Here is a 27,084-nt window from a genome sequence, read left to right as displayed (position 1 = left end):
GTTCAAAGTGCCAACTTTCATATTTTCTTAAAGAGGAAGGTGGGCTCTTTCTTGCTTATGAATTTGAACACAATGGGTAGTGTTGAAAGAAAGGGGTTCACATTTCTCATATCTTGCTTGTGCTTCAATGACAATTTATCTGAAAGTAAAGCAAGCCGCTGTGTTCAACCAGAGCAGGCATTTGGAGGACTGGAGCTTTTATTTCACTCAGTAAGAGTCATGGTTTTCTTTTTTCTTTTTCAGAGCTCTTGCATGTGAAGATTGGAAACTTTACAATGCCTAAATCAAATTGAACAATAACCTGGACTCTCATTGGCCCCATTAACTCTGTAGTCAGGGAACAAATAAGTAGTTTCAAGTCAAACAACAGCCATTTCATAATATTACTCAGTCTGATACTTCAGGCTTTATCACTAAAGGAGTGAGAAAAGAAAATGTAACTCAAAAAGGGAAGAGGTACCTATGGGCTTTCAGATGAGCAGTAGGGGTTTGCATCGCCATATCCAACTACCCAAAATATGTTGAATTCTATGTATTGTGCAAATATAAATCTGAGTGAGATCTTGACTTCATCTGGGGGTTTCCTGGAGCTCTTAGTGGACTAGAACCCAGAAAAATTCAAAAGGAGATGATGGTGAGGAGCTGGTGTTGATCCAGGATGTTTATCCTAAAGTTTAATTTGCTACATAGGTTTGAAATCCTTCAGAGGTTCTCTCAAGTTAAGAGCCTGTCCTTTTCTTCTATATCTGTTCCCTTAGTTTCTCCCAGAGGAAAATGTGGATAATCAGGCTGGAGAGTTCCAGTAGTGAGGAAAAAATTACCCGAGAGGACAAGAATCAGTGACTAAAGGCTGAGCACCCACAGAGGGTCAGTCCTGAACTTCTGGCTCTGGATATACAGGCATTAGACTGTATATCCAGGGTCTTGATGGATTATCAAAGGCCAAAGACTGCCGCTAAAACACTAGAAATTTCCAATGGAAACCTCAGTGGGGTTAGAAGAGAGCCACCATACTCACTACAAAATTTCAGTAACCATACTACCTTTCTCTCAGTCTCCTCCTCTCCAATTTAACCATCTTATAAAGATATAGCTAACAGTTTGGGAACTGATCAGAAATGCTGACAAGAGCTATTTGAGGGGAGGGAATATAGAACACACAATCCTTGCTCACCCACCTTAGAGAGATGAGGTATTGATGCTTGAAGGGATATTAATGAACTACAAATGCATGTGTCAGTACCGATGAACTTCAAAAATATTAAATTGAATAAAAATCTAGTAATCATATAAACAGCCTGATGATTTTTATATAATGTTCCCAAATGGGTAAAATGTATATATATATATATATATATATATATATATATATATATGTATGAACTCACATATATATAGTTCTAAATACTTAACAATCAATTCCTTCACTAGCCCTATGATATAGGTGTAATTATTATCTGCATTTTAATTTAAGGCCTAAGAGGTGAAATGGCCCATAGAAGATCATATATCTGCTAAGTAATGGAGGGACTGAGATTTGACCCAGGTCTCAAGTGTCCACACTTAACCACCATGTCATACCTTCTTTCATATATGTAAAGAATAAGGAGCAGGGAGCAATTTGCAGCCACCTAATTGCACTTTGAGGCTCCTTCTGCTCAGAAGGCTTTCCTCTCATTTGTCCTACCAAGTTATACCCTGGTTTTTGGCACAAAGGAGAGATCAGAGTATTTTTACTGTAACTCCTGTTTCTCAGTTGCCTTCCACTCAATATAGTTCTTACGACAAAGTGCTGTGTTTTGCAAGGCATTTTCTGGTCGCTCTCAAGTCCATACTAGAAAAGGAAAACCAAAGCCAGAAAAGCAGTGCTTAATTCAGGGATTGTAGGTTGCACACAACAGTTTCATTTTTCCTTCAAAACAAGAAACAAGAACAATAAAAAAAGAGCCAGGCACCTGTGGCTCACGTCTGTACTCTTAGCTGCTCCGGAGGCTGAGATCTTAGGATCGTGGTTCAAAGCTAACCCGGGTAGGAAAGTCTATGAGACTCTTATCTCCAATTAACCTACCAGAAAACCAGAAGTGGTGTTGTGGCTCCAATAGGTAGAGGGAAAAGTTCAGGATAGAACCTGGGCCCTGAACTTAAGCCCCATGACCACCACCGCCACAAAAGTATCTACTACATTCAGATGTGTGTGTGTGTGTGTGTGTGTGTGTGTGTGTGTGTGTGTGTGTTGTGTTGAACATAGAAAAATCAACAAAGACTATTGTTTTGCAGCATTTTAAAATAATAATTTACATTATAATAATTTACATTATAATGATCACTGCATTTATTTATTCATCTATAACGTCTCTGCATGATCTGCTAGTTTTTTTAAAATCAAAAAGAAAATACCATCCGTGCAGTGCTCAGAAGAGGAAGCCACTCTGGTGGGAGAAGTCATTCTCCAGCATGAGCTTTCATTCCCACCAAAGAGCTTCACAGTCTTCTCTCTGCTGACCTGAAGGATTTGCCACTCCCCCTACAAAGTGGTTTTAAATACTTAACTTTCAGCTGTCCCAACTTCCGAATGAGGGAAGAGGTCCAGAGACAGGAAGGACAACAAAATAAGAGAGAGGAATTGAAACTTCACGGAGTGACTGGAATCAAGAATGCAAAAAAAAAAAAAAAAGTGAAAGGACCACAGAACCAGAAATAACTTCATCTTTGAGTAACTTTTCCAAGGGAAGATATATGTACATGAAATGTATCTGACTGCAGCCAAATGTCCAAAGAGCTGGACCTAACGTCACTTGATTGTTTAACAGTGCTTCTGTGGTGAAGAGGAGGGAGCATGGAATGAGGAGCCTTCCCTGGGCTTTCGGAAGTTTTCCTGCTCCTTCCCCAGTGTCAAGAGCATCTTTAGGCTTCAGCAGCTAAGTGCATCTGCTAGGAAATCTGTAGGACAAGCTGACTAAAGTCCTGGATGGCTTCCTTCTCTAGAACTAAACACAACCAGGGCAATTTGTCCCCAGAATGGATCCATTTCTTCCACTCAGGAAAGGACAGAAAAGAGCCCAGCAAAAACATGTCTCCGTGGCCAAGACTTGTAATGGGTATGGCTGGCGAAACAAGAGCCATGGGTGGAGGGTATGGTCGCTGGGAGCAGTGATCTTGTAATGAGTGATTTTAAAAATGAAAAGGCACTGGTTCTGGGATTTGCTATGACTGACTTTCCATCTTCACCTTGCTTTAAAATCCAGCTCTGAATCTATAAAAGGTACCAATAAGTCGTGGCTGAGCCAAAGAAAAACTCAACCCTGTCCCACATGGTCCCAAACGAAGCCATAATCTTTATCAGTCCTCAGTGCTAACTATGCAAACACAATTTCAGCAGTGCCTACCCTGTGCACTCTGTCTCTACCAAGAAATATATTTTCATGTCTGCCAGGGATGTAAGGGAGAATTGAGAAAGAATTTGGGTCTGTGCCCTCAGACTTTAAAGGACATCTTAGTCCACAGAAAGAAGGATAGATAGAAGGTATAAATCCTTCCATTTTGAAGGGAAAATGATTAATCTTACCCAATATAAATCTGTAGTGTATAAACCATTGAGTGTCAAACCAAGGGAAATTATGAAATACTGTTACTGCAAAAAAAAAAAAGAATGATATTAAATGACTGGCACTCAATCCTTTGACAAGTCACAGGCTTTCAATTTTCTTTTCCAAGGAATTGAAGGAAAACTTCAGTGAGTTGCTTCTGATAAATCAGTACAATTGTTTGTTTCTGTGATAATTCATTATGGCACTTTTTTGCTATGGTGTGTGTGTGTGTGTGTGTGTGTGTGTGTGTGTGTGTGTGTGTGTGTGTGTGTGTGTGTGTGTGTGCCAGTTTCTGTGATAATTCATTATGGCACTTTTTTGCTATGGTGTGTGTGTGTGTGTGTGTGTGTGTGTGTGTGTGTGTGTGTGTGTGTGTGTGTGTGTGTGCGTGTGTGTGTGCGTGTGTGTGTGCCAGTTCTAGGGATTGAACTGTGGGCTTGGGTGCTGTCCCTGAGATGTTCTTTTGGTTGTTGTTTTTGCTTGAGGTTAGAGCTCTACCTCTTGACCACAGCTCCACTTCCAGCTTTGTGGTGATTAACTGGAGATGAGCCTTATGGACTTTCCTGCCCAGGCTGGCTTCAAACCATGATCCTCAGATTTCAGCCTTCTGAGATCTGTAATCCCTAGGATTACAGGCATGAGCCACCAGTGTCTGAACATTGTGGCACTTTCATGATATAGAAAAGGCCAGAAGAATCAGTTGTAATATTGAAGAAAATGGTGTAATAAGGACCTTTGGAAATTCTGTTCTATAAAGTAAATTAGAAAGACTGGAAAAGGCCTGGAGTGATAACTATACAGGAGGCAGCAGGCCTGAGAGCCTGCTGGGAAAAAGTGTAAGTCTCTAAGTGGAAAAATAAATTAAGTAAATAAATAAATAAGCAAACAACTAAAAATAAAACAAGAAAATGAAACAAAAAACAAAAGCAAAGAATGGAGACATAGCTCTCAGTACTACCAGCGCAAAGCAAAATGGAAAACAACAAGAAGATATCTTAACAATTAGAATAAAATTCAGTGGAGGAAATAGCATGGAAATACAGATAACCAGCAAAAACCAAGTTGAGAGGGAGTGGTAGAAAAACAAAGTTGAGAGGGAGTGAGTGGTGAGGACCAAATGATAGTGCTCCAGCCAAGCAAGTGGGAAGCTGTGAGTTGAATATGTGTGTGTGTATACATATACATATATATATGTATACATGTATAATAAAATCTATAACTTATAATGTTATAAATTTATACTTACACATTTTAATCTATAGATTATAAAATCTTTGTAATGTTTAAAACATCTGATAAAACATTTTAGATATATAAGAAAATAGTTTTAGATATATAAGAAGATAGTTTTTCAAATTAAGCTTTGGGTCTAAAATCCAGGTGTAGACCAGTAGCACAGATCTTACATTGGGAAGAACAGCAACATGGTTGACTCTGAAGGGTAGGACCTGCAAATGTAAGGGCTCGAACAGAACCTAAGGACATTAGGAGTCATGGGGATTAATAGGCCTAGGAGTTCCATCCCTTTAAATCCAGGCTATATATTCCTAATTCACAAATCTCCCAAATCCCCAAATCCTCCAAGTCCAGAACTGTCTGAACTCTGACAGGACACCACAGATAAAAAATTCTACACCCGATCTCCTGAGATCCATTACAGTCCCAAATCCCAAATGTTTCTGGTTCAAGCATTCTAGATATTGGATGCTCAGCCTATTCATGATCATCTTGTGCCCTCAGAAGTGTGTGATCATCTTCTTGGCCTCCGAAGTCATTCTCCACAGAGAAAGTCATGAAACAAGGATTTGGAATTTGGAATTGTTCTGATTTTGACCACACAATGTTGAAAGCTCTTTCCCTTATGGTTCTTTCTAATGCCTCTACTGTCCATAGGGCAGAAAAATAATCTGGAGGACAGGATCGTTCAGAGATTGTAGGAAAGAAAAAAGCAAGAGAAAGCAGGGCAGAATACTTGTCATTTGGAAGGAAAATACTTCCAGATTGCATCTGTTTTTGCAAAAGTTCCATGGGAGACTATCTAGAGACACTCCTTTGAAATTTCTACCCTCCTGGAAATTCAATCTTAGGGTGGCCCCAAGCTGCCGGGCAGAGGTAGGCCTTGGGTAAGACCTACCCACCCTCTCACTCTGACTCTCAAGAGTCTTGGCTCTAAACCTGCTTTGTCAGGCAAATAGGAAATTTTAAGTGTTTGGGGGTCAATTTCAATAGAGGAAATGGAGATTCATTGACCTGAAAATCACTATTCCTCTTGTGTATGTTGATGCAATAAAGAATGCAAAGGTACAAACAAGACCCAATAATAATAATAATAATAATAATAATAAAGACACATGGTTATGCCTTGGAACAATATCCATGCTTCCCTAGCTCTGGCTTCTCAGATTTCTAAAGAACTTGAGCTGCAATGGTTGCTTCCCTCTCCAAAGCAGTATTCCTAAACACCACCAAAATAGTGGAGAAAGAGGCTCAACTCTTCTCTAGACTTTCTATACTTTAGTAGTCTTGAGCTTCAGCAAAGAGGTTAGCTGCCTTTCTTCTTCTCCTTCTCCTTCTTCCTCTCCTTCCTCCTCTTCCTTCCTTTCTCCATCTTCCTTCCTCTTCCTCCTCCCTCCCTCCTTCCCTCCCTCCCTCCCTCCCACCTCCTCCTCCTCCTCCTCTATTTTTGGGCCAGTCCTGTGACTTGAACACAGGGCCTAGGCATTGTCCCTTAGCTTTTTTCCATCAAGGCTAGTACTCTACCATTTGAGCTACAACCCCACTTCTGGCTTTTTGGTGATTAATTGGAGATAAGCATCTCACAGACTTTCCTGCCCAAGCTAGCTTTCAATCATGATTCTCTGATCTCAGCCTACTCAGTAGCTAGAATTACAGTTGTGAGCCACCAGCACCAGCTGCCACTTTCTTTTAACTAAAAGAAAAAGCTAGCCAACAGAGGATGAGAAGAAGAGAATAAGAGGAAGGAGAGGAGGAAAGGAAGGGAGAAGGAAGGAAGGAAAAAGAAATAGGGAGGAAACAAAGGGAAAGAAAAGACAAAAATAATTGGCAAGCATTGCCTGGCTTCTAAATGCAGTGTTGGACTGCAGAAAACTTTCAAGCCGGAAGGTGACAAGTTCAGCTTCCTTTTTTCCCCTCTGTCTGCATTGGATAGTTACACAGAGAGCCTGTAGTTATCAATTATTAGGCCTATTTCAAAAAGAAAATTCCCCTTCTGAGTGTGAACAAGTTTGTCCACAGAGAAAAATTGTTATGAACTGGTCTTTTCCTTGGAGTCTCCAGGACATGTTCCTTTCTCTCCCCCTGTACCTATTCTCTGCTTTGTCTTCAGCTGAGAGGTGTAAAAACCATCTAAAATGTGTTTCATTTCTACACATCATGTCAGCCTCTCCTACTCAGCTCTTCAAAACAAGACTTCTTTTTTCTTTTCCTAGAACCAAATCTGGTGTGGTAAGAGTAAGAAGTGCCACCCATCCCCTATTAGACCACAAACAGCTGAATGCATTGAACCAAGGCTTGTAAACAAGGGTGTAGACTCAAGAACGTGCTGGGGCCGAAGCAAGAGAGAGAAAGCAGCAAGAAAAAACTAGAGCAGCTCAAAAGGGAGGGGAGCAGAAAGCACCCCACTCTCCAAGAAACAAAACAAAATGAAAACAAAAACCAAGAAGCAAAAGCCTCGTGAAAGAATCTGTGAGGCTGAAGGTTTTCAAACTCATTTTTACTGCAGATTTTAGACTTGTCCTATAACCCCAGGTACCCAAATCCATATTCTTCCAAGTCCAGCAGGAGGTATAGGGCAGGAGGGAAAGGCTTCCAGGATATCTTACAGGCCAGTGGGCATCAGTAGCTCATACCTGGAGTCCTGCCTACTCAGGAGGCTAAGAGCTGAAGATCACAGTTTGAAGCCAACCCCAGGCAAAAAAATCTGTGAGACTTTTATCCCCAGTTAACCAGCAAAAAGCTGGAAGTAGAGTTGTGGCTCAAGTGGCAGAGAGTCAGCCTTGAGTCAAAATGCTAATGGATAGTGCCCAGGCCCTGAGTTCAAGCCTGAGTACTTGGCCACAGACACTCCTCCCTCCACCCCCGCCCCACTAACATACATACTAATGGCTTACTACAATCCTAGCTACTCAGGAGGTTAAGATCTGAGGATCTCAGTTTGAAGCCAGCTCCAGACAAAAACGTCTACAAGACTTTCTCTCCAATTAACCAACAGATACCAGGCTAGAGGTGTGGCTTAGGTGGTAGAGCAACAGCCCTAAGCAATAACGCCATGTTAGAGTCTAGCAATTCTATATACTGCTATCCATGGTCTCGTCTCTGGTGGAGTCCTTTCCTTCCCCTCAGGGTGTTTTGTGAGGCCCCATGCCCATCGCCTGCATGAGTCTCCATGATAGTAGAAGATGGACAAGATAGGCAATTGGTATTTTCCAAGTTCATATTGGAAGAAGGGTATCAACTTGCCTTTCTTTAATCTTGTTGCATTTTCTCCAAGTTCCCTTGCTGAGACAGCCCCCCAGAAAGCCAGCCCAGACTACTTTAGAAAAAAAAAAGTTGCACTGTGTATTTTTTGCATTAAAACTTTATGCAAAATAGCATGCTATGATTAATTGTAGATATTATCTGACATTAATTATCCTAGTAAGTTCTTGCTTGGACCTGATAATTAATAAGGGGAGGAAGTGCTGGCAATGACCATCTTACACATGAAATGCTTCCTCTCTTACAATCCTGTAGTGTGTGTGTGTGTGTGTGTGTGTGTGTGTGTGTGTGCCTGTGTGTGTGTGTGTGTGCCTGTGTGTGTGTGTGTGTGCCTGTGTGTGTGTGTGTGTGTGTGAGAGAGAGAGAGAGAGAGATTAATTATACTGTGTTTTCACTTCTTTCTTAGATATGACCCAGTGACAAAAACTCAGTACTACCAGCTTCCTGCAGCACCATGTGGTTCATGTGGTTCAGCAATTTTCTTTGTTGTTTGTTTGTTCTGGGGGGTGGAGATTGAACTCAAGGCCTGGGCACTGTCCCTGAGCCATAATGCCACTTCCAGTTTTCTGGTGGTAAATTGGAGATAAGAGTCTCATGGACTTTCCTGCCTGGCTTCGAACCATGATCCTCAGAGCTCAGCCCCCTGTGAGCCACTGGCTCCCAGCATCTTTTTTTTTTTAATAGACTAGTATAAATGTCCTTAGTACTAGTATGAACCAGAGCTTTGATGTCAAATGTTCCTAGTATAACACCTAATGGCATCTTGTGTGTTGAATGGTATCTAATAAAAACTTTATGCAAAATTAACATGCTAGGATTGATTGTAGATATTACCTGATAATAATAATGTCAGCAACTTCTTTTTTTGGACTAGGTATGTTAATGAGGGGAGAAAGAGCTGACAATGTATTAGCAAATTATTTCTCTTTTCTGCCTCCCTCCTTACCTCCCTCCCTCCTCCCCTCTTCTACAGTCTTTCACTCTTGGCAAAATATAGGTCTTACATTTAACTCCTGCACTGCTGGGATCTCATGATATTTTATTTAGCTATGCATGTATGTATGTATGTACTTTTTTTTTTTTTTGGCCAATCCTGGGGCTTGAACTCAGGGCCTGAGCAATTGAGCCTCTTTGTGGATTATTGGAACAGATCATCATGCAAAGGACTAGGCCAAAATTGCAAAATCCTATGACAAGAGATTTCTTACAGGGATGACTAAACTACTTCACTGAAATGAGAAGAAAATACATTCATGAAAAGCCCCAAAGGGCAACCATCCAATAGGCGGGACACATGTGGTTGGGTGTGTAGTGGTTTGCGGCAGTTGAGTTCTCAAACCTTGCTTTTCCTGCTGACCTCAGCAGTCAGAGTCCAGGCACGAGACTTGAAGCTCTAGGATTTAAGTCTTAGGATCCATTTTTAAGCCAGCCTGCCTAGCTAGACTGGGAGATCCTCCAAAGCAAAGATTATGCAGTATCTTTGGTTGAGGCCTGATGCAACTCAATGCTCCATTGACACTATTCAAAGAAATGAGTAACTAATTCTCAGTCATTCCCTAGGCATGCAGAGCCAGACTTTAGGAGGTGGATTGGAGGAATGATTCCTGAAAGAAAAGGGGGGGGGGTGATCACAGGAGGATGGTTGGGAACATTCTTTGCTTTATTGTAAACTTAGTCCAATTCCTGGATATAGAATGGAAAAAGCCAACCTCTGGCCTTTCCAGGGCAGTTGCCGATGTCTGTAAAGATGTGTGTTCTCCTCTAAGCACAGTCATCCATCAGGGATGTCCATGGGGGATTGGTTTCAGGATCTCCATGGATACCAGAATCCAGGTCTCATCTATAACATGGCATGTGAGTTGCATTTAATCTATGTAACTTAAATCATCTCCAGAATGCTTAGAATGTCTAACATAATGTAAATGCTATGTGAATAATTGTTTACTATATTGTTTAGGGAATCAGGACAAGAAAAATATAATTGTACATGTTCAAGACAGATGCAATTTGTTTTTTAAATATTTTCCACCCGCAGCTGATTAAATCTAAAAATAAGAAACCATGAATAAAGAGGGTCCATTGTACTCAGTCCCCAAAGCACTGGAGAAAGAGACAGATAGACATGTTCTCATGTAACTCAATCACCTAGTTCATGAGTGTTGTAGTTGGATGTTTACATGGAGTTGTCTGCCAACTAATGGAATTAGAGTCTTCCAATTTTATGACAAAGATAAGAGGTCTATACAAGGATCTCTTTGAAGTCAGTTTAATAAAGACTTTTGAACATGTTTATGGCAATAATAAATGCTTTCCTGCTACTCTCAAGTTTTATCACTATTGTTCATATTCCTAGTTCCTCTCCTGTGTTTAAGTTTTGAAAGAAAACTGTAAGCCAAGAGTGGTAACCTATGCCTGTAATATGAGCACTTAGGAAGCTGAGGCAGGAAGACCTCTAGGTTGAGGGCAGCCTAAGCAGTATAGAAAGACTGGGTCTCATGTTCAAAAAGAGGAAAATGATAAGAAACACTTACTAAATGCATTACTAACAGATATGGGGCAGGGGACCATGGTGGGAAAATTGTAATGGCTTGATGAGAAAAAAAAAAAAACAAAAAACAAGTTCAGACCTTGCTTCTGGTGTTTCTTGGTAGAGATTTTCTGGTCTCTAACCCCCAGAGTAATCAGCTTGAGTAGTAATATTTAGTTCCTTTTTCTGTATATACACTGGGATAAGATGGCACATGGGAACGGAACTTGTGGTAAAGCCTACCTTGCCACAAAAGGACCCCGCCCTTGCTTACCTTCCGCTGGCTCGAGTCGTAAATATGTGGCAAATATGTGGCGTATGGTAAACATGTCCTCTGCACTGGGCACTGCCACACCCCATCTCCAGCAGAATAAACCGGAAGCTAAAAATCTACACCTCTTTTGAAATGTGATGAAGCAATGTAGAATTCACCAACAGAGTGGCTACATTTTTCTATACCACATTGCACGTTTTTGCACAATATGTAAGAACACAATGTAAGAAAGCCACAGGAGGAAATAAGATGACTGGAGGGGCGGGGTATGGGTGGCTGTGCAGGCTGCAGTGTGAAGGACAGAACCAAATGCCGCCTGGGAACACCCTATGGTTTCTCTTATCTGACTCTCAACTCCACACTGCTTTCACATCTTCCCTGATCATTTCCTATCATCCATCCATCCATCCATCCATCTATCCATCCATCCATCCACCCATTCAGTGTTTATTGGCCCTCCTACCATGCTGGCTGCTGAAGATATAGACTGTTGTGGTAGGATGGTAAGGACTAAATAAAGTAGCTTCTGGGTAGAATGAAGATTTGCAGTGTTTATCACTTTTCCTGTTTTAAAATCCCCATGGCTAATTTCAGGCTATGAAATAACAGTACAAAACAATATTGTTTCTGCCATATAGATATAATAGATAATAAATCACCTCCAAGGCACAGATAATAGTAAATTGCAGTAAGTAAGAACCGATGAGTTTTGAGAATTTACTAGCATAACATTTCTCTCTCTCTCTCTCTCTCTCTCTGTGTGTGTGTGTGTGTGTGTGTGTGTGTGTGTGTGTGTGTGTGTGTGTGTGCGCACGTGCCAGTACTGGGGTTGAACTCAGGGCCAGGGTGCTAGCCATTAGTATTTTACTCAAGGCAGATCCTCTGCCAGATGAGCAACAGCTCTACTTCCAGCTTTCTGCTGGTTAATGGAAGATATGGGTCTCATGGGCTTCCCTGCCTGAGCTGGCTTTGAACCTCCATCCTCAGATCTCAGCCTCTTGAGTAGCTAGGAATACAGGCATGAGCCATGAGTGCCCAACTTATAACATTGCTTTAAATACTAATGTATAATGTTAGTTAGATTAACAACAGTTTCTAGTTTTCAAAAACCTTGATGGCAGTTTTATCCCTAGAATGTCATTGATATTTTTTAGACACTCTGTGGAGAACTTAGGGAATAATTCTTATCATGCTGCATGTTGACTTGGGCAAACAGTAAAAGGATATTCAGGGTTCTGACCACTCATTCTGATTGGTAGAACAGTTAATGATTTAATCTACCTGGCAGGTATATATACACTTAGAGAAAAGCATGCTGGCCAAAATAGCAATGAATGGTTGTCTTTCAGTGATAAGTTTGGGGAAGAGAGTTTGCTTTTCTATGTTTGCTTCAGTTGTTTGCCTTCTTGATATTTTCAGCCTTTTCTGCCAAAACATTAATCAACTGATTTAAAAAAAATGCTTACTGGGCTAGTCATCTTTCCATTACTATGACAAATACCTGAGATAACTTATCTAGAGAGAAAAGGTTTATTTTGGCTTACAGTTTTAGAGGTAAACCACACTGCTCACTTCGTGGATGAGAAGCAAAAGAGAGAAAGAGGAAGGGACTATGGACCCACAATCACTTCAAAGCTATGATCCCCAAGGACCTAAAGGGATGCCGTTCAATGGTAAAGTACTGTCTACCATGCCAGAGGCCATAGGTTTGATCCCTAACTGTGCATACATACATACAATTAAGAAAAACATTGAAAGACTTCCCACTAGGCTCCATCTCTTAAAGGTTCTGCCACCTGCTAGCATCCTGATGCCATGTACCAGGTCTTTGGGGGTATTTAAGATCTACACTATAGCACCTACCTTTTTTTTTTTTAAGCTAAGTAAGGTTAAAGAAGGCACTTAGCTGGGCACTGGTGGCTCATGCCTGTAATCCTAGCTACTCAGGAGGCTGAGATTTGAGGATCCTGGTTCAAAGTCAGCCCAGGCAGGAAAGTCCCTGACATTCTTTTTTTTTTGTGTGTGTGGGGGTGTCCGGTCGTGGGGCCTGAACTCTGGGCCTGGACGCTGTCCCTCAGCTCTTCAGCTCAAGGCTAGCGCTCTACCACTTGAGCCACAACGCCACTTCCGGCTTTTTTCTTTTTGCTTATGTGGTGCTGAGGAATCAAACCCAGGGCCTCATGCATGCAAGGCAAGTGCTCTACCACTGAGCCACCTTCCCAGTCCCCATCCCTGACATTCTTATCTCCAATTAACCACCAGAAAGTGGTTCTGTGGCTCAATGTGGTAGAACACTAGCCTTGAGCTGAAGAGCTTAGGGACAAAGCCCAGACCTAGAGTTCAAGCCCCATGACTGACAAAAAACAAAATAAAAAAAGAAGGCACTTAAAAACCCAATGGGAATCTCCAGATAACCACTGTTAATATTTGGAATGCAGCCGCCTAGATCTGCTGAGCCAGGTGGATCTCCTCTGTAGCTTCTCACCAGCCAGCTTCTCACTGTACATTCATGTTGCCATTTTCTAGATCTTAGTTTCGGGGGCGGGGGGGGGGATGGAGGAAGGGGAAAGTCCCTCAGCACACACTATGAAATGTTTTTTCAACACAGTGAGCCTTCACTATTGCTTCTGTTTTTAAAAACCTCTCCCTGACGAGCTTTTTCAAAGCTTAAACCATTCACTGTATCTCATCTCATATTGCAGAGAAAATAACCATCAGGTGGGACTCACTGTCTTCTCTTACCTTTTAATCCGCACTCATCCTTTCTTCCCCTGTTGCTGTTTCTTTAGAAAAAAATCAAGTTCCCCGCCCCCCCTTTTTCTGGCACTCAAAAGAATTACATCCTTTTAAATTTTTTAGGAAGCATGGCAGTGGTAGAGTGCCTGCTGGTAAGTTCAAGACCCTTGGTTTCATCTCCAGAACTTAAAAAAAAAAATCACACAAAACTGAACTCTGAGACAATGAAAAATTCTGATTTTACATGCATGATTGTGTGTATCTGCACATAAAATAAGTATTTTTTGGAAGTGCAGCTGTGACTCAAGTAGCAGAGTGTCAGCCTTGAGAGAAAGTGAAGGGACAGTGGCAGGCCCTGAGTTCAAGGTCCAGTACTGGCATGCACACACACACACACACACACACACACAAGCACACACACATGCAGGCACAGAAACACGCACACATACACACATACACACACACAAACACACACGTGCACACACACATGCACACACATAAACACACACGTGCACACACACATGCACACACATAAACACACACGCACACGTGCACACACATGCACACACGCACATGCGCACACACATGCACACAATTATTTTGCATATACTATTTAATAAATTTCTTTTGCATGTGTAAAAGATCATAAATTTTTGCATGGCTACAAATATTCTTCAACAATAGATATTACAGGATCATGCCTGTAAGCCTAGCTACTCAGGAGGCTGAGATCTGAGGATCACAGTTCAAAGTTCCTGGACAGGAAAGCCCATGAGACTCTTATCTCCAAAAATCCACCAGAAAATTGGAAATGACAGTGTTCCTCAAAAACACTCAGGAATAGTGCTTGGACCTTGAGTTCAAGTCCCAGAGGTAACCTCCCTCCCCACCCCCACCCCCAACTCGTTTTTCTTATTTTAGAACAATTAGAGTCAATAGTTAAAAGGAAAAAAGCTTCCTGGGCACAGTGGCTTGTGTGTAATCTTAGCTACTGGGGAAGTAGAGATAATGAGTTGCAGTTAATTCAAAGACAGCCCAGGCAAAAAAAAGATTCATAGCGCTCTATCCTGACCCTGACTAATGGCTGGTTATAGTGGTGTATGCCTGTCATTTCAGTGTCACAGGGAAGCATAAATAGGAAGATCACAGTCCAGATTGGCTGAGGCATAAAGCAAGACTAGCTCAAGAAAATAACCAACACTAAAAGGGCTAGTAGGTTAACTCAAGTGGTAGCGTGTGTCTGAGTTCAACTCTAATACCACCAAAGAAAGCATATGTAGTAATTTAAAAACTTAAGTAACCTTTAATCTTACCTCTGAGATGTAACCAATACAATTTTTATATACAACTTTTAAAATTTTATTTTATTTTATTTTTGTCGGTGATGGGGCTTGAATTCTGGGCCTGGGCGCTGTTCCTCAGCTTTCCAGCTCAAGGCTAGCACTCTACCACTTGAGCCACAGCGCCACTTCCATTTTTCTGGGTGGTTTAGTAGAGATAAGAGTCTCACAGACTTTCGTGCTTGGGCTGGCTTTGATCCTCAGATCTCAGCTTCCTGAGTAGCTAGGATTACAGGCGTGAGCCAACAGCGCCCGGCAATTTTTGATTTTCATAATTTCTCTTTTTAAAAAAATTGGTTGTGGGGCTTGAACTCACAGCCTAGGCTCTGTCCCTGGGCTCTTTTGGTCAGGGCTAGTGCTTTACCACCTTGAGCCACAGCTCCACTTCCTTTTTTTTTTTTTTTTTGTCAGTCATAGGGCTTGAACTCTAGGCCTGGGCACTGTCCCTGAGCTCTTCAGCTCAAGGATAGTGCTCTACCACTTGAGCCACAATGCCACTTTCAGCTTTTTCTGCTTATGTGGTGCTGAGGAATCGAACCCAGGGCCTCATGCATGCAAGGCAAGTGCTCTACCACTGAACCACCTTCCCAGCCCGTCTACTTCCTTTTATATACATCTATTTTATAAAAATGTACTCAGGTATTCTCTGTCACTCGTGGTAGACAAATATAATATGATCTCATACAATCCTCATGATACACTGAGTGGCTGCTATTATAATAACAATCTGAATTTTCTAGATGAGGAAAGCAAGACCCAAAGAGGCTCAGAAACCTGTCCAAAGCCTCTGGTGTACGGGTGGGATGCAGACCTAGGCAGTGTGATGCACAGGCTGGATTCCTCACTCAGTTTACACAGAATATCTTCCACATCAACCAATGCTACTCTGCCGTGCTTGCACAAGTCTATGCGGCCTCAGGGTCAGATAGCTACCATTTTGTTTTCTTGTATGTTTTTAAAAATACTTTGATTTCATACCAAGAAGCTGGAACTTGTGGTCTCAAGGAAGGGGTCAAAGAGAGGAAGGTAGATGAGTGGAGAGAGGAACAGTGGGTAAATGCAGTCATAATATTCATTGTATATATGTGAAAATGGAACTAGGAAATTCAAGGGGATGGGTGGGGTTGGGAGAGATGGTGGAGAATGAACCAAGGGTGATTGACGTTGATCAAGATTCATTGTACTTAGAAACTTACATGTTCAATTGAAACTTCTCTGTGTAACTATTTAAAGATAATAAAAATAAATAATAAAAATACTTTTGTTTTAATGACTGGCTGTACATAAAACTGTTTTTGTTCTTTCTATGAGTGGATTCTCACTTCAGTTTTTGTCATTCCCCACCCCCCGCCCCCAACAGTTTAACAAATAACCTGCATTTTCTTCTTAAACAATCTCTCATTCTCCATCTATTTAAATGGCTATCTTTGTTTTTGCTCCTGTCATCTCTTGCCTTCTTTGGAAACTTGTTTTACTTCTTGTCTATCCATAGTCTCTACAAGATCTTTAAAATATGGGCTAGCTTTATCTGTACATAGACCTAATTAATTGATTGAGATACATATTCATTCAATATCATTTATAAGGGACACACCAGTTTGGAAATGTATGCAACACTGTCTCAAATCACATACAATGCCTTTCCAAGTTCCAGGCATTGTTCTCGGCAACTCACAAACACTTATATATAATCTTATATAATCCTCAGAGCAATGCTGTGGTGTAGGTTCTATTTTTATGCATATTTCTCCCCAGAGAGACAACAAAATATGGCGAGGTTAAGTAATTGGCCCCAAAGCCCTTAGCTTGGTGGAGAGTTGGGGAAGTTAATAGGTAATTCCACTTTTATGCAATAAACATTATGTATCATGCAAGGCTCTGTGAGAAAGATTTGAACGAGCATTTGATGGGGTCATGGGAGTCAGGAAAGATGGAAGAATGTTGTCATGAGCATTCAGGTACGCAGTTCTTTATGGACATGTATTTTGTTTTGAAGGGGCTACAACGTCATAATCCCATCAGCACTGGGTGAGGGTTTCGTGTCCCTGATTTCTCCTTAGTACTTGTCAGCCATTCAAGTGTGTGTGAAGTGACATCGACGTCTCATTGAAGCCTTGACTTTTTTTTCTTTTCCTTCTGCCCTCTCCCCCCCAACCTTTTTTCCAGTTCTGGGGCTTGAACTTAGGGTCTGAGCACTGTCCCTGAGCTTCTTTTGCTCAAGACTAGTACTCTATCACTTCAGCCACAGTGCCACTTCTGGCTTTTTCTGTTGATGTGGTACTGAGGAATTGAACCCAGGGCTTCATGTATACTAGGCAAAAATTCTACCACTAAGCCATATTCCCAGCCCTGAAGCTTTGACTTTCATTTTTCTAGTATCTAAAAATGTTGAACAATTTTTCATGTGCCTATTAGGCATTTGAATATCTTCTTTGGGCAAATCCCTATACACATTCTTTGTTCATTTTAAAATTAGTTTTCTCAGGCATTCTTGATATGTTGTAGATAAAAGTCCCTTGTCAAATGTGATTTGCAGACATTTTCTCCCTTTTTGCCTAATCATGTCCTTGATGCACAAATGCAATCCTGTTTATTTTTCTTGTGATTTCAGTGTCACATATAAGAAATCATTGTCTAACTCAAAATCATGAAGATTTACATCTATTTTTTTCTGCTGGGACTTTTGTAGCTTCAGTTCTTACATTTAGGCTATCATCTGTATCGAGTTTATTTTCAAGTATGGTGTGAAGTAAAGGGTCCAGATTCAGCCTTTCAGATTTGGTTATCTTATTATTCCATTGCTGTTAATTGAAGATACTTTTCTTTCCCAATTGAATTGTGTTGATAAGCACAACACAAAAAGAACAAAGAGGGGCTGAGAAGATGGCTCAGTGGTAGAGCACTTGCCTTGCATGCATGAGGTCCTGGGTTTGATTCCTCAGCACCACATAAGCAGAAAAAAAAGCCGGAAGTGGCGCTGTGGCTCAAGTGGTAGAGCGCTAGCCTTGAGCTGAAGAGCCAAGGGACATCACCCAGGCCCAGAGTTCAGACCCCCCCCCCAAAAAAAAAAGAACAAAGAGGAAGAAGAAAATAAAAACAAATCCCTCATTCCTTCTCCTCTTCTTCCTCCTCTTCTATTTGAGACAGGATTTCATGACCTCATTATACATCCCAGGCTGCTCTCCAGGCTATTATGTAGTTCAGGCTAACCTCAAATTCATGATCATCCAGCCTCAGCCTTCTGATTGCTGGGATTATAGCTGTGTGCCACACACTTTTACATTCTACTTTGAATGGAAAAAGCAGTAGATCATTCTAAACAGGGTATATACTAAAAGTTTCAGTTGAGTTGAATGTAGTTGGATTTCTTTCCAACAGCATGTTTCTTTCTGTTCTTTGTTTTTGTGGTGTTAAAGATCAAACCCAGGACCTTGGGAGTGCTAGAGCAGGCCTGCCCCACGGAGCCACATACCCAGCCCAGCTGGGTTTCTTTTCTGACACCAAGTCAAATCATCTCCTTGTCTTTAGCCCAGTGTCAAAATAGTCAATCTCCTCTCAAGTCCCACTGCATTAGAGGTCGTGATAGCAGCACTATTTGGCCAATTTTAGCTGTACAAGTTAAGTGAAAGCCTCATAAAAATAGCAAATGATTTTCCCATGGACTTGTGTGCCAGACAGATATGTTTGAAAAGTTACTTCTGTGCCAGGGCAGGAGACAAATGTCCTTTAGGTGCATAGGTTATTTGATCATATTGCCAATTTCAAAATGTTATGTTTGTGAAGAACTACATAACATTTACTCATATACATTTGCCAAATTAAACTTTTAAACTACATAAACTACTAAAACCTTCTGATAACAAACATTGGTGGAATTAGAAACTGGATCTTCCTTCCTTCCTTCCTTCCTTCCTTCCTTCCTTCATTCTTTCCTTCCTTCCTCCCTTCCTCCCTCCCTCCTTCCTTCCTTCTCTCCCTCCCTCCTTCCTTCCCCCCCTGCCTTCTTCATTCCTTCCTTCCCCTTGTCCCTCCCTCCCTCCTTCCTTCCCTGGTTCCTTCCTTCCTTCTTTCCTTCCCTCCTTCCTTCCTTCCTTCTCCTCCTCCCTCTTCCTTTCCTTTCCTTCCTTCCTTCCTCCTTCCTTCCTTCCTTCCTTCCTTCCTTCCTTCCTTCCTTCCTTCCTTCCCAAGCCAGATGCTGCTGGCTTACATTTGTAATACTAGCTAATCAGGAAGCTGAGACCTGGAGGATCACAGTTTGAAGCCAGCTTAGCCAGAAAAGTCTGTGAAACTCTGTTTCTAATTAATCAGCATAAAGCTGAGCTGGGTGTATGGTAAAGAGCCAGCTATAAGCAAGAAAGCTGAGGGAGAGCTTGAGACCCTGAGTTCAAGCCACCATACCAACATACACACACACACATGCATGCACACACATGCACACATACATACATCTACAGGCGAATGTGTGTAGGTTATATGAAAATACTATGTTATTTTATATAAGGAACTTGAATTTTATGTATTTTAAGTCCCACAGATGCCAATAAATGTACACATTGTGAAATGATTGTTCACATTATTCATTTGTGGTGGTGGTGGTAATAGTGATGGTGGTAATGGTGGTGGTGGTGGTGGTGTGTGTGTATGTTTGTGTTGAGAACATAGGAGATCTACTGGCTCATCAGATTTCACACATACAACACATTATTATTACTTCTGGTCACCATGGGGTACATTAGGTCTCCAGTGCTTACTCACCCCAAAGCTGAGTACCTTCTGACCCACAGAACCTCCCACATTCAAAGCTTTTCTGAATTTCAAATTTGTCTATATTTCCCTTACACATCATATACTTTCCCCAGTTTTTTTTATTTGCTCAATCTTTATTCTTTGGATTCAGTAGAATATAGCAACGTGTAGTTTCTCATGACCAGCTCCTTTCATTTACAATAATAGTCTTGGAGACTTATCCATGCTGCAGCATGGGCCAGTAATGCTTTCATTTTCATCCCTAATAAACTTGTACTATATATCACATTTTATTACCATACTTAGGTCATGGACATTTGAGTTATTTCCATTTTTGGTCATTATGAAAAATGCTGCTATGAATATCTGCATACAAGTTTTTGTGTGGACAGTTGTTTTTGTTTTTCTTGGATATTGACCCTAGGTATGGGGTAGCCAAGTCCTATGACAACATTTGAAGAACTGCCAAACTGTTTTCTGAAGCTGCTCTATACTGTTTTGCATTTCCAGCATCCATGCACAGATGGGGAAACGGGGAACTCCCAGTTCTGCACATCATCCTCAATTCTGTCTTATCTTTTGGATTGATGTAGCCATCAAGTACATCAAGTCGGTGTCAAGTACTATCTTGTGGTTTTGATTTCCATTTCTCCTGATGACTAGTGATGGTGAACATCTTTTCATGGGCTTAATTGGCTACTTAAAAAATCTTTTTTGGAGAAAAGTCAATACAGATCAAATGACTACATGTTGACATGTTTCCATTTTCCCTTGCTCTCTCCTTCCCTCCCTTCCTCCTCACTTCCTTCCTGATTATTTCCCTTCCCCTTCTTCCCTTCCAGTGAAGCATGCCCATTTCTGGCATGGGTACTGTAGCCCATGATTCACAATAACAGATGTTTTCTAGAAAGAAATCCTGTCCATGTCTCCATTCAAAAAATGAAATCATTACTCAACATTACATAATTTATTAGTAGCATAAGATTTTATAAGAACTTAAAAAAATTCCCAGGACTAATCTCCTAGGTAGTTCTATCTATAATACATTCTATCAAAATATGCACTCATCCACTAATGGAGAATTATTACCCTTCAAAGCAGTGCATTGTCCTACTCAACAAAGATCTGATTCCCGGAGAGGTCTTTGTCTGATTCTTCCCCAGGAGGCATATTGTATCCCTTTGAGATGTCATAAAACCCTCAGGCCTATACTCATGTCTGTGCAGCTCTATCCTATTACCCTCCTCTGAGATTTCTTAGGGCAAATACCATAATGCCTCCATATGCTCCTTGAATATAATGGTTCCTTTACATGGCTTTCACATCTTCTCTGAACAACCCCTTATTTCACTGCAAGAGTATGGCTCTTGAGTTAGGAGTTGTGAACGGATCAGGAATAAGTCTGGTGAAAAATTTCCAAGTCACTGAAGATGCTGAAGATGGCATTAGCTTTGTTTCATGGTGATAAAAATTCATGGCTGAGTTTACTGTTACCCATAATGCCTACAATATTTCCCCAACAAATTGCTAGTAAACACCACCAATCTCTGTCTCTGCATAACTCTGTAGTGTTCAGACATACTTATCTACCCTGCCAACTGTTATCTTGCTGAATTTGGTTCCCTCGAGTAAAGATATTTAATGATAATAGTAACATTATTAATATGCTGAAAGGTCTATCTTTGTTGTTATTCCACTTTGAACCTCACAACTATTCTTGGATATAAGCACCAGATACTCATCCCCTAATTGGAGAATTCAAGACTTGGCAAGGTTTATTGACTTGCTCAAAGTCACACCTGTATACACTGACTTTCTGAGGTTATTCACATTATCTTCTTCTAGGACTTTGGTGTCACTGACCTTGGGCCATTTCCTTCCAGCATTTCAATCTGTAAGTCTGGAAAAGATGTACTCTTCAGAAGTTTTCCAACTACAGAACCCTGAAGGTTTCATAGCTGCTTTGGGAGATGAAGGGCATCTTTCTCCCTGTCCCATTTTTGGATCAGACTAGCTCTGCCTTCATCTTCTTTGTATCTCCAGCAGTCTCTTAACAATTCAAGGGAAGAACAATATTGGTGCCAAAGGTAAAATTTCAAAACATCCATCATAAACTATACACTGAAAAAAAAGCCAGTACTATAAGAGAGCCTATCTTCCAAAGAGAACTCTTGTCAGATAGATATCTAACTAGTTCATTCTAACCAGCTCAGACATTCCCATACCCAACACCTAGGTCTCCATTTTGGCTGTAGAGAGATCCATAAATGCTTGACAATGATCACTGAATCAAGTAACTTGTTCACCTGATCTAAGTCTCCTTGCAAATCGAACAGTGATAGTGGATTGTGGTCCATAAAGTGTCTACTGTGGATGGAATATCTGTGCCTAAGCTCTCTAAATGCCACTCCTGTTAGAGGTCTTTCCTTCCTCCTTTAAGGCCCTATGAATCTTCAATTTAGTAATCAAACATTTTGTTCCCCTCCAGTAATAATAATAATAATAATAATAATAATAATAATAATAATAACAATAATAAATGTCTTAGCTGGTCTTAACCATATTCCAGGCTAAGGTCAAGGTATTCAACATGAGTTATCTAATTGAGATCTCACTTTGACACAATGAGACCACTATTATTACTTCTCCATTCCCAGATAGGGAAGCTAGGGTTTTGAGGAGTTCCATGATGTGTCAAAGATCACTGAACTCCAGAATTCAAATGCAGACCATAATATTGTAAGGAAGACTCCTAGTCACTGCACAATCACAACATAAATAGCACTCATCATTGACCTTCCTGTCTCTGATGCTCTCTGTGTGTTTGTGAATATGTCTGTGTGTCTTCCTCTCTTGCTCAATAAAGAGCTCCTATATTCTTTAGCTTCACACTCATAGAGATTCCCTCAATATCACCTAATGTAACCTAATATTTTGTTTATCAACAGCTCTTTATTGGATGTATACTATATAAAGTGAGTCTATAGGCACTGGGGAGGAAGCAACGTACAGATAGAATAGGTCTCTGCTCCCCTTGGTAGATGAAGCAGATGACAAACACATAAACCAATAGACAACATCTTTGAGTAAGAGGGTGGGTACTTTGAAGAAGAGAAAATAGGGTGGTGAGATGGAGACAGGAAGCCATTCTGTACGATTCTCTATGGCTCTGTAGAGGTGTGAGAGGTATGGCATCAACTGAGAATGAATTACCAACAAAGAGCCAACCAGGTGAGGACAAGAAGGCAGAGAAAGTAAGAGTTTGAGCCCAACAACTTGGGAGAATAGTAAGGGAAGGGTGGTGACTGGATGTTGGGCCAACAAGTATAAGGAAATAAATAGAGAGGGAGGAAGGGCAATCATGGAGGACGTTGCCAGCCCAACTTATGTGGTACCCATCCCTAGGGACCCTCCACTTTGGTTCAGGGACTTAGTGTTCACCTTGGTATTTGAGTTGTGCTCTTGGGCTCTACCATCCCACCTCTATCATGTGACTTATAAAAGTACATATCCTGAGAAAGAGAAATTAATAAAACATTTTAACTCAAAGCCAAAGTGTGTGTGAACACACACTTGAGCCATACCTCCTGCCCCAAGTTTCTTATTTCTTTCTCTTCATAATCTTTCTTTAAACCAGTCCTAGGACTTGAACTCTGAGCCTGGGTGCTGTCCTTCAGGTGCTGCTGCTGCTGCTTCCTCCTCCTCTCCTTTTTACATAAGGCTAGTACTCCAGGGCTGGCTTCGAACCACGATCTTCAAATCCCAACCTCCTAAGTAGCTAGAATTACAGACATGAGCCCCAGCACTCAGCATATAATCCGTGTTTGTGTGTATCAGTACTGGGGTTTGAGCTTAGGACTTTGGATTGCTAGGCAAGCAATCTGCCATTTGAGCCACACCCCCATTGCTTCCCCCCCCCCCCCATTTTATTTTATTTTTACTTTTACTGTGGACTCGGAATGGAGAGTCAATGATTGAGAGCTCAGCTTCTCAAAATGGTAACACACAGGAATCACCTGGGGATCTTGCTAAACAGTGAAGTTTGATTCTAACCATGGTAGGTCAGCAGTGGCCCCAAGGGTGTGTGCTTCTAGAGATTTTCCTGGGATCAGGTCCTGGGGTCACTGAGCTGCTAGGCCCACATGCGGTATGTTTATCACCTGGATCCACAGCAATACCATCACCTGGCATCAGAAGCAAAAGGCAAATTCCTAGGCCCCACCCCATACCTGTCAATCAGAAACACCAGGAAGGGGCCCAGAAAGCTGTGGTCGAGCTGGCCAACCAGGTGTTTCTGAAATAAGCCCAGGCTCTCTGAATCATTCTTTAGATTCCCTCAGTGCTGGCTCACAAATGCTTTATTTAACTTGTCTGCGGATGGAAGGGATAATAGCGAGGGGATAAAAAGAGAGAAGAAAGCAAAGGAGCAGTTGAGCAGGAAGGAGGCAAAGGTACAGTCTTAGAAAGGGGCAGCCAGTTTGGTCTAGGCCTGGGAGCTGACAGCACGGTGTAACGCAGCCTTTCCTTTACCATTTCAAGCAGGAGAGTTCTTTGCTGCCGGAGGCTGGCCTGTGTGTTGTAGGATATTTATTTAGCAGCAGGCTGGAGACATCTTTGGGGGAGGCCAAGAGGCTGCTGGCACATACTGTTTAAGAAACCATCACACTCAGGACTCTCTAAGCAAGAGCTTGGTATTTGCTCATCTCTGAAAGTACTTCCTTACTTCAAGTTTCCCAGTGCCTCACCCCAAGTCCTGATTCTGTTTAACAGGAAATCACCTACTAGTTAGTGACCCTTGTCTTCCCTCCCCAAGTTTTGAAAATGGATAATCATTTAGATATTGCCAAATGTCTCCTGGAGAGCAAAATCACCCCAGTTGAAAATGACTGGTATAGTGGAAAACATGAGGCTTTGTTGGGGATTTCAAGTTCTAGTCATAAGTCTCTGAGCCAGCGATGGGGTAACCAGAGCACCTCTATTTGGCACAGAGAGACACCACCAGGAGCAGGCACTACCAATACTCCTGGGTGAAGGGAGAAGCCCTATCTTAATCACTGGAAGATCCATGAAAGGCAATCGAAGTTTGCACTGAAAAGATGGAGCAGAGGGCTAGGAAGTGGCTCAAGTGGTGGAACATTGGCCTAGCAAACTCAAAGCCCAATCCTGTAATAGAACAATCAAGCAAGCAAGCAATAAAAGATGGGGTAGAGAGACCAATGCACAGAGGACAGACATCTTGTAGCCAGTATGACACATGAGACCTAATGTCCAGGTTTGGTAGACCTGGACTCCAAGTCATGGCCACTTACCTCTCAATCATGTAACCTTGCTTTTCTTTAATCTCCTCATCAGCAGAAGGCAACTGAAATTTCTTCTCTTACAGAGCTACTCTGAAGAGTACATTAGATCGTGTGTTCTCTCACAAGAAAGTGAGATATTCCTTAATTTATTCAGTAATTTCTGCCCATGAAAGTTTTAGGTCATTTAGAAGAGGAGCCAATCGTGTGTCATAAGCAGATTTCTCGGGCACAGTGAGTGAGTCACGTTGGAATGTGCATAAGACATGTTGGAGGGCCTGAGCCACAAGGACCACTTGACTTCACCCAGCTGTGCGATTTTGACCGCTCTCAATCTCCTCATCAGCAAAATGAAGGGGTTGGAGCAGATAATCTCCAAGATCCTGCTTCCCTCTATCAGATGGACTCCTTGGCTGTAGCAAACACACCTCTATCCTTCCAGTGTGCTTTGACAGTCTCTTAGACCAAACTTCCCTCAAAATCCTTCCTATTCCTCACACACGCCCACGCAGCCTCCTTTCCATTCACACCTTCAGAGCTCTGTGAAAATGAGCTCACTGATTTCCCAAGACATAGCAGTGCCGTCCCCAGCCAGAGTTCTGAGAACTGGTTAACAGTGAGAACCCTCCAGACTCTTCTAGCTTTCTTTAGACATCCTGAACACTGAAGAATCATCAGGATTTCCTCACGGAAGTTAACTTAAGCCACTCTCTAGAGTCAAGAGGGAGGAAGATACTTTTCCTCGCCTACCTTACAGGGAGGGTCTGCAGCAACTCCCTCTTCCAGCCGCTGGAGACTCCTTCAAAAGACTTAAAAGAAGTGGGCTGGGTGTGGTAGTTCCTAAGACTTGGGAGGTAGAAATAGGAGGATCATGATTCAAGGCCACCTAGGGAAAAGTAGATTGAAATGGTATCTCAAAAACAAACTAAAAGCAAAAGTGCTGGTGATGTAGCTTCCATGGTAGAGTGCTTGCCTGGCAAACACTAGCAGAGGTCCTGCGTTTACTTCCAGGAAAATACACACACACACACACACACACACACACACACACACACACACACTGATCTCTATCCTGCTCTTACCAGACACTCTGCCTTTTAACTCTCTTTGAAGTTTAATGGCATAAGAATATATTTAATTGGACATAAATCATTTTCATGGCCAAGTCCAGAGGGAGCTAGGTACAGCATAGACTTCATTAAGCTCATTACCTGACCTTGTTCCTCCCCGGCTGTGTAATGTTGGTTCGCCTGGTGGTGCCGTACCTTGCTTTCCATCCTCCCTCCCATTTAGACAGAAATAAACACCGGGATGAGCTTCCCCATGTAATGTGACTTCATCCTGCATAATTGCTGGAATGAAAACCTCCTGGTTGCATAGCTGCACAATGCCAATGATTACAGTGATTAACTCAATCAAGCTCAATTTCATAATCATCCAATGTATAATTTCCCTGACTCGGCAGAGCCTCCACACGTGGCATTCCAGCTGTCTTGATACAGGAATCAAAATCTCCAGTACTAAACAGAAACACTGGGGGAGGGTTAAATAATTCTGTCAACTTAATGTATTAATAAAGATGATGAGATATAATAATATTCAGTGAAAAATTTGTCATGTGATGGGGAACGTATCTGCTTCATCATTTCCCAGGAGTGAATAACTTGCTTCTATAGCTCATATGAAAAATATACATAATTTCCCATTTTCTCCCCAATGAATGCTTTATTTTCTGGACAAATTGTCCAGTCACTTACATGTACAGAGAACGATTTGTTTCAACTAAGGAGGTTATTTAAAAAAAAAAAAATGAAGGCTGCCCTTTAAAATTTTTTAAAAAGCACAGACACTATAAAATTTGAGATAGATAGTTATAGTTATGTAAGTGGCTTTGTAATATTGGTTGGCTCTGTTCCTGCAGAGAGCTGAATGGGAATCTGTTTGTATGATGTATGTTTGAATGTATGTATGTATGAATGTATGTATGTATGCTGGGTGATGTTCCTGGGGTTGAAAGTTGAGCTCTTTCAACATCATGTTTAAAGCGAAGAGAGGCTCAGATAGGAGGCTTGCTCTCACA

The 27,084-nt window shown here is 41.5% G+C and overlaps 1 protein-coding gene across 2 annotated transcripts in view; it reads right to left on the bottom strand.

The window, feature by feature from the left end:
* The window catches only part of Ripor2 (RHO family interacting cell polarization regulator 2), a 180,307-nt gene that overhangs the window by 107,226 nt on the left and 45,997 nt on the right, over positions 1–27,084 (bottom strand). The gene's annotated exons all lie outside the window — the stretch shown is intronic.

Source organism: Dipodomys merriami, unplaced genomic scaffold, assembly GCF_024711535.1.
Source record: "Dipodomys merriami isolate MVZ:Mamm:240054 unplaced genomic scaffold, mDipMer1.0.p SCAF_16, whole genome shotgun sequence".
NCBI classification, from domain to species: Eukaryota; Metazoa; Chordata; class Mammalia; order Rodentia; family Heteromyidae; genus Dipodomys; species Dipodomys merriami.
This window is presented reverse-complemented; position numbering and strand designations above follow the sequence as displayed.